The 7192-nt window shown below is 49.7% G+C and overlaps 1 pseudogene; it reads right to left on the bottom strand.

The window, feature by feature from the left end:
- Positions 1–6513: 6513 nt before the first annotated feature.
- LOC120604030 (uncharacterized) lies at positions 6514–6632 on the bottom strand (annotated as a pseudogene).
- Between the last annotated feature and the right edge of the window lie 560 nt (positions 6633–7192).

The following is a 7192-nucleotide window of genomic DNA, read 5'->3' as shown; positions in this document are numbered from 1 at the left end:
TTTCGTAAAGAGTTCGGCTGAGAGCCAGAAAACTTTTGGAAAGTGTATGGGCCAAGGCAAGCTGTACAAACCTGTCCTCCTCCCAGAGCTGAAAGGGGCCAGGTTGTTCTCAGACAAGTGTGAAGGCTGGGGGCAGTGGCTGACTTTAGGAGGCTTTGCATACCTCAAAGCAGCAGCCAGTGGTGGGGAAGAATGGGGAGGCACAGCCAGGGTCGGCAGAGGTGGGGGCTTGGTGCCAGGTGTCTCACATAGACACACTCATGAAACATACATGACCCAAAAGCACTTGGGTACAAAAGAGACACCTAGATGTGCAAGCACGTGTAGGCATGTGCTGCTGTGTACATACACATACCTACGCAGAGACATGCACGAACATGCTAACACATGCAGACCCACACAGACATGTACGCACATGCGTATGCATCCTCAGTCTACAAAGGATGTAGGCTGAAACATTCCAGGCCATACCCAGGAGGCAGGGAGAGGGCTTGACAGTCCTGATGACCCAGCTCCCTGTGACCCAGCACACGCATGCACACATACGTGAACACGTGTGCACGCACGCACACACACGCACCCTGGGAGGGAACCATTTTCCTCACAGGAGCTTTCGGATCCAGGGCAACATGCAAGCGAGCCCTTGTGTTGAGAAAGAAAGCACTTTTGTCTGCTGGGAGCAGGGCTGCGGGAGCAGCTGCAGCCTCCTCCAGGATAAGGGCCAGGCCAGTTTCTCACCCCGGCGAGGAAGGTCAAGCGGGGCCAGGGATTCAGGGTGACAGACCAACCCCAAACATTGTCCCTGGCTGACTTCACAGAGCCCAGAAAGCCAGTTGTTCCCGGCCCTGGCCACTCTGCCCCCTGGCCCTGGTCTGGCCCTGACCCCAGAATGACCGTTGCTCTGCCCCCCAGCCCTGGTGCTGCACTGACCCAGACCAGGACCCGGCTCTGGCCCCGGGCACCACCCCTGTCCTATGCTAGTGGCCTCAGCTTTTTTTTAGCAGAGTGAAAAAAGGTCAGCCTCTGGAATTACAAAGATGTGAGATTCAGTCCTGGCTCTGTCACTCGCTAGCTGTGAGACTGAGAACAGATCTGACCTTTTTCAGCTGTAAATTTTAGCTTCTGTTACAGTGCTCAAAGCCACGAGGCAAATTCTCTTTACTGAGCCCACAGCGCAAGGTGGCCTTCTCTGTACATGCATCATCTCGGAGACCGCCCGATGGTGCATCCTGCCGTCCCAGGAAGAAGGGTGGAGCCTAGGCCCAGTCCCAGAGCTGCTGTGTCTGGAGCTCCCTTCCTCCCTTTTGCCCTTTTCACCCACCCCGTGGTCCTTGCTTCAGCCCTGCAGGTGCCCGATGCCCTCTGAGTGCCCTCATCACACTCTAGAGGCACCTCTCCCTCCTCCCGTGTCCACCTGCCCCAGGCCCAGCGTGACCTCTGCTCCCTCAGAGCTGGGTCCTCTACAGGCTGAACTGCTAGTGAAAACAGCCCCCTTTTCTAACTCTAGAGTGTTCAGCTGAGGAAGACCCCTCCAGAGGTGACTTCAGCACCTTCTCCAGACACTGGGCTCATTCCTGTAATTCAGTCAACAAATATTTACTGAAGGCCTACTATGTACCAGATGCTGGACGTTTAGGGATGAACAAAGAGACAAAAGCCTCTGCCCTTGTGGGCTCACGTCCTGGTTGCCACAGCACAGTCGGGTGGGGGGCCTTGAGCATTACACATTCCCCCACGTCTGCCCCAAGAGCTGTAATCATCCTGCAGGCACAGACATCACTGCCTTCTTTGCGTCACCATCGTCGCTCTCCCCCACTCCCAAACCCCCACCCCCAGAGGCTGTGGGTATCTCAAGGGCAGGGGCACGCTGGCACAGAGCCCAGTATAAGGCCACGATCCTCGGACTCAGCCATGGCTTTCCACAGTTCAAGTGCATTCAGCTACCACTGCCCCTTGGTGTGTTTCTTCGCTCTTACTATCACTTGGTACTTCTCTCTTAATGTGTATCTCATAATTACGTAATAGTCAAATAACCTGCGACCAACAGTTAATGAAATTATATGGGTTTAGGAAACAACTTAATTGATTCTGAAGCTCAGCCAGCCAGATGTGGGGAGTGTCAGTTCCCGTGCCCTGCTCTGTCCCCCGTAGTACGATTCATTTGCTCATGCAGTGCTGGTTGAACACTTGCCCCATGCCAGACCTGGGGCAGGGCAGGGGAGCCCACAGAATCCCCTGTCTAGAGAGGCCCATATCTATCTAGTAAGAGGACCAGGTAAGCAGAAAGGTGTAATTGAGTGATAGAAGGATGGACAGATGCTGCAGGAGCCTGAGTGGGGTTCTGGGGGGGCTGGGTTGATCAAAGATGGTTTTGCAGAACATTTGAGCTGAGTCTTCAAGGAGTAGTTGGGTGTTTTTCTGCTAGAGATGAGAGAAGGTGAGCCAGGAAGAGAGACAAGCATTCGCAAAACATCATGGAAATGGGAAGTGCCTGATGAATGGGAAGGGATGGAAAAATGTTAGATGTGCCGGGCGGGGCATGTCAGGCTGGGCTGGAGAAGCTGGCACCAGATAGGATTGTGGATGCCAGGGGGACTGGGGAACCCCTGCCACATGGAGGGCACCCAGCCCTGGCTCTGGAGCTGCCCCACTGAGCTCTCCACTCCCACTCTGAACCCTCTGGGCAGCCCCACCCTGCCCTCAGCCTGGCCTAAGAAACTCAGAGTTCATTGTGGTCAATTCCCCACTATTGTTTGCTTAGAAAAAACAGTGAGGGGCAGGGATTTTTGTAAGAATTTTTTATATATTGAAATTATTGAGTCTTTGTTATATAGCTATCTTGTCTGTCATTTCTTCCCTCCCTTCCTCCTCCTCCCTCCTCCTCCTCCCTCCTCCCTCCCTCCCTCCCTCCTCCTTCCTTCCTTCCTTCCTTCCTTCCTGTCTTTTCGCAGTTTGACCCTAATTTTATTTCGTGTTGATGGAAAGGAGGAGCCTTATATATTTTGTTATCAAATCCATCAGTCTATTCATTTGATGTCTTCTTAGAAAATTTTTATCTATCTTATAATTATATGTGTTTCAGGACTTTTTTATGGTTTTACTTCTAACATTTAAATCTTTAAGCCACCTGAGGTTATTTTGGTGTAAGGTAAGAATCTAACTTTATTTTTTTCCAAATTGTTAGCCAGTTGCCCAGTCCCAGTGAGTAATCCATCATTTCTATACTCATTTGTGTATTTCGTTCAAAATTCATTCCTCCTCTTTTTGATTTTTTAAGTCATACTTGGAACCAGAGGGCAGAGGGGGGATGGGGGAAGGAAAGGGAAGGGAAGGGGTCCAAATGTCATGGAAATATATATATAGAAGGTGAAACCCTCCCTGGGCCCACCTGCCCCAGATTACAACCATCGACAGTTTGTTATATATTTTTTTTATTATTAGTGTTATAACATCTATTAGATTTCTCTTAAATACAAAGATGTATGAAAGAGAAAGCCAAAAGGAATCAAAATCTTTAGATAACATATTGACATAGAAACAGGTTGACATTAAAAAAAAGTAATGCGTATGTAAGATATGAGTAATGCAAACAATCCTGGAAGATACAAAATGAAAAATAAACCTTGTTTCTCATTCACTCCCCTCCCACGCCAAGTCCCTCACTCCAAGGTAAGCAGCTAACGTTGCTTTTCGCTTTAGTTTGAAATGCATTTCTTTACCACATTCTGCATTCTCATCTGCAGATGGGTTTATTTCTGGACTTTGAATTTTCTATGCCATTTCTCTCTCTGCTATTCTGGTGGTAGTGCCATACTGCTTAAAGTATCGGAGTTTCACCATACGTTTCGATGTTTTTCATTCACAGAGATATCATGACTGTCTCAGTCCCTTGGGGCTACCACAAAAAAGTACGATGGACTGGGTGGCTTAAACAATAGGAATTTATTTCTCACAGTTCTGGAGGCTGGAAGTCTGAGATCAGGGTGGCACCATGGGCAGGGGCTGGTAAGGACTCTCCCCCAGGTGGCACACTGCTAACTTCTCATTGTGTCCTCAAGCGCCAGAGAAGGGGTGAGAGAGAGCTCTCTGGGGCCTCTTCCATGAGGACACTGATCCCATTCATGAGGGCTCTGCTCCAGTTTGTAATCACGTTCCAAAGTCCCCACATCCTAGTACCGTTGAATTAGGGGTTAAGCTTTCAATGTATGAATTTGGGGTGAACATAAACATTCAGTCTGTAACAATGACTATTCTACACTTACTTTCCATGTTGACTTTATATGGTATTCTCCACCCCCCAGTTTGATTGGGATTTTGTTGGAAATGCATTGGTTTTATGGAGTAATTTGGGGATGATTATCTTCTTTATGGCAGTGAGTGTTCCTGTTGTGGGTAAGGACATGTCTGTCCCCTATGGCTATATTTAGGTTCTGTGATCTTTCTTGTTTGGGACCTTGAACATCCCTCCTCAGGGCACCTTCATCTTAATCCATCAGATGTTATAGCTGCAGCCAACGGAGAGGAAGAGGATGTGGACGTGCTCAGCAAAAGGCTGCAGAGAGCAGAGCAGCCTGCTACCCACTGGGTCACTCACCTGCCCAGCAGCTGACTTCTGACTGGGAGAGTGAGGAGAGTGTCCCAGCCTCCTGCGGGTCAGTCCTGACTCTGAGCAGGAGCTCCCAGGAGACACTCACAGAGGGCGGGGGGTGGGGTGGGGGGAAGGGAGTCAGTGGGGTGGGGGAGTCACCCAGAGGCTGTCTTTGGCTTGGCAAAGGGAAGAATGTTCTACCTGTTGGAGCTGCAGAGCCCCAGAACAGGTGCTGGGGGAGGTGCTCAGTGCTCTACATTGGCACGTTTCCAGTGTTCCGAGTAAAATGTCACCTGTGCTGTCTAGGGCCTTCCTGGTTTGGCAGGGGCAATGAGAGGGTGCTGGGTTCCCAGGGCCCAGTCCTTCCGGTGACCGAGGGGAAAGGTCCAAGGCTTCCTAATACCTCCTCTGTGCCCCTCACCTCGCTTCGCTCTTCACAATGACCCTTGGAAGTAGAATACCCTCGAGGACAGTGAGGATCAGCAAGGCGGAGAGACCTAACCAAGGTCGCCCAGCAACAGTGGTGCAATCCGGGTTCCCAAGCACACGCCCCTCGGGCTGCCTTTCTGTGACTGTCCCCTGGGAGCTGCTGCTCAGAGTCAGGACTGACCCGCAGGAGGCTGAGATGCCCTCCTCACTCTCCCAGTCAGAGGACAGCCGCTGGGCAGGTGAGTGGCCCAGTGGGCAGCAGGGAGGGACCAACAGCTCCTCTCCCAGGCCTGGTTCTGCACGTATGTCTGCCTCTCTCCCCTGAGCAGCTCTCGGCTTGGCTCATGGTGTCCCCAGGGGGCCAATGGGCTTCTTGATTCCAGGCTGCACATCTGGAAGTTGACGCTATTAAAACAAACCCCATTATATAACAAACGGACATCTGGAACCCGTTAGCACTGAGTTTTTAGAAAAAGAAATTGTTTTGGATGTGCTCTCTCCTAAAAATGTGGCGAAGCGCCCTCACCCTGGCTGTCCAGGAACCCAGAGACCAGGCAGCCTCTCCTGGGCCTGTTTCTCAAGGTATCTCAGCCCAGTCCAGAGGTGGGCCTGGGCAGAGGCAGAGACAGACTCCCCCCGCCGGATGGGCAACTTTCCTGTCTCCTGAGAACTATGTCCTTGGAAGGCCCCTTTTCAATGTCATTAAACATTTTTTCAGCACTTGCGTGCCTACTATGTGCTGCCAACTCCATATTGTTCATCTGCCAACCCCAACACCCCCACTGAGCCTGATCACTCTATCGTGGCCTAAGAGAACAGATCATGGACTGCCCCAAATTTTAAGCTACAATGCTTAAAACAACTCTGCAACTCACCTTCCTCCTACACGGAGTCTGCACACCATGTCTGGTCCCTAGAACTCTCTGGCACCTTCAGGCCTCTCCCTGAATTGTCTTCCTACCCTTCCTCCCTGGACGCAGGCATCCTGGGGCTAAATATTGTGGGGCCCTGACCCACAACGACTTGGCATGGCTTGTGGTCATTTCCTCTACAAGTGAATCTTGATCTAGCAAACAAGAAAGTTCATGAGAAATGTCTGGCTCACATTTTCAAGTGGTAATTTCAAAATAATTTTCCCCCAACTTTTTATGATAAAAAATTTTGAACATACAAAAAAGTTAAAAGAATAGTCCAATGAATACCCGCATAAACCTACCACCTAGATTTAGCAGCTGTTAACATACTGCTATATCTATCCATCTAGCCACCCGTCAATCAATTCAAAAGCATGCATCACTGCACTTCATCCTTAAAAACTATGCATGTATATCATTAACTAGAGTTCAGTATTTGTTTCTGGTTTTCTTGGAGGTGAAATTGGCGATGAAATGCACGAGTCTTTTTTTTTTTTTTTTAGGTGAGGCAACCCTTGGTTGACCTCACAGATTGCAAGGACCTTGTCAGCTTACAATCCCTTATTTTTTATTTATTTTTTATGCCTACAGCACCTGGTCTTCCTAGGTAGTCTTCCATCCAAGTACTAACCAGGCCTGACCCTGCTTAGCTTCTGAGATCAGATGGGATCAGGCTTGTTGAGGGTGGCATGGCCGTAGATTGCACAAGTCTTAAGTGTACAATTGCACTAAATTTTACAAACACCCAAACAAACCTCTATCACCATGTACAATTTACCATCAACCCCAGGAAGTTTACCATGGCTCTGCCCAGTCAATGTCCACCCCCCACCCCTCCCAGAGTCACCCACTACTCTGGTTATTGTCACCACACCCTAGGTTTTATGGGCTGAATTGTGTTTCCCAGAAATTTCTGTGTGGAAGTCCTAATCCCAGGACCTCAATGTGACCATATTTGGAGAGGACCTTTAAAAAGGTGATTAAGGTATAATGAGGTCATATGGGTGGGCCCCCATCCTTTATGACTGGTGTCCTTATAAGAAAAGATTAGGACACGAATATCCCACATGCACAGAGGAAGGACCATATGAGGACACAGGGAGAAGACAGCCATCCACGAGCCAAGGAGAGAGGCCTCAGAAAAAATCAACTCTGCCCATACCTCGATCTCAAACTTCTAGCCTCCAGAGCTGTGAGAAAATAAATTTATGTTGTTTAAGCCCACCCCCACCCTCACCGGCCTGTGGCGGTCCTAGCAGAA

The sequence above is a fragment of the Pteropus medius genome, unplaced genomic scaffold (genome assembly GCF_902729225.1).
Source record: "Pteropus medius unplaced genomic scaffold, Ma_sr-lr_union100, whole genome shotgun sequence".
NCBI lineage: Eukaryota > Metazoa > Chordata > Mammalia > Chiroptera > Pteropodidae > Pteropus > Pteropus medius.
Note: the sequence above shows the minus strand (reverse complement) of the source record. Positions and strands in the feature narration are given on the sequence as shown.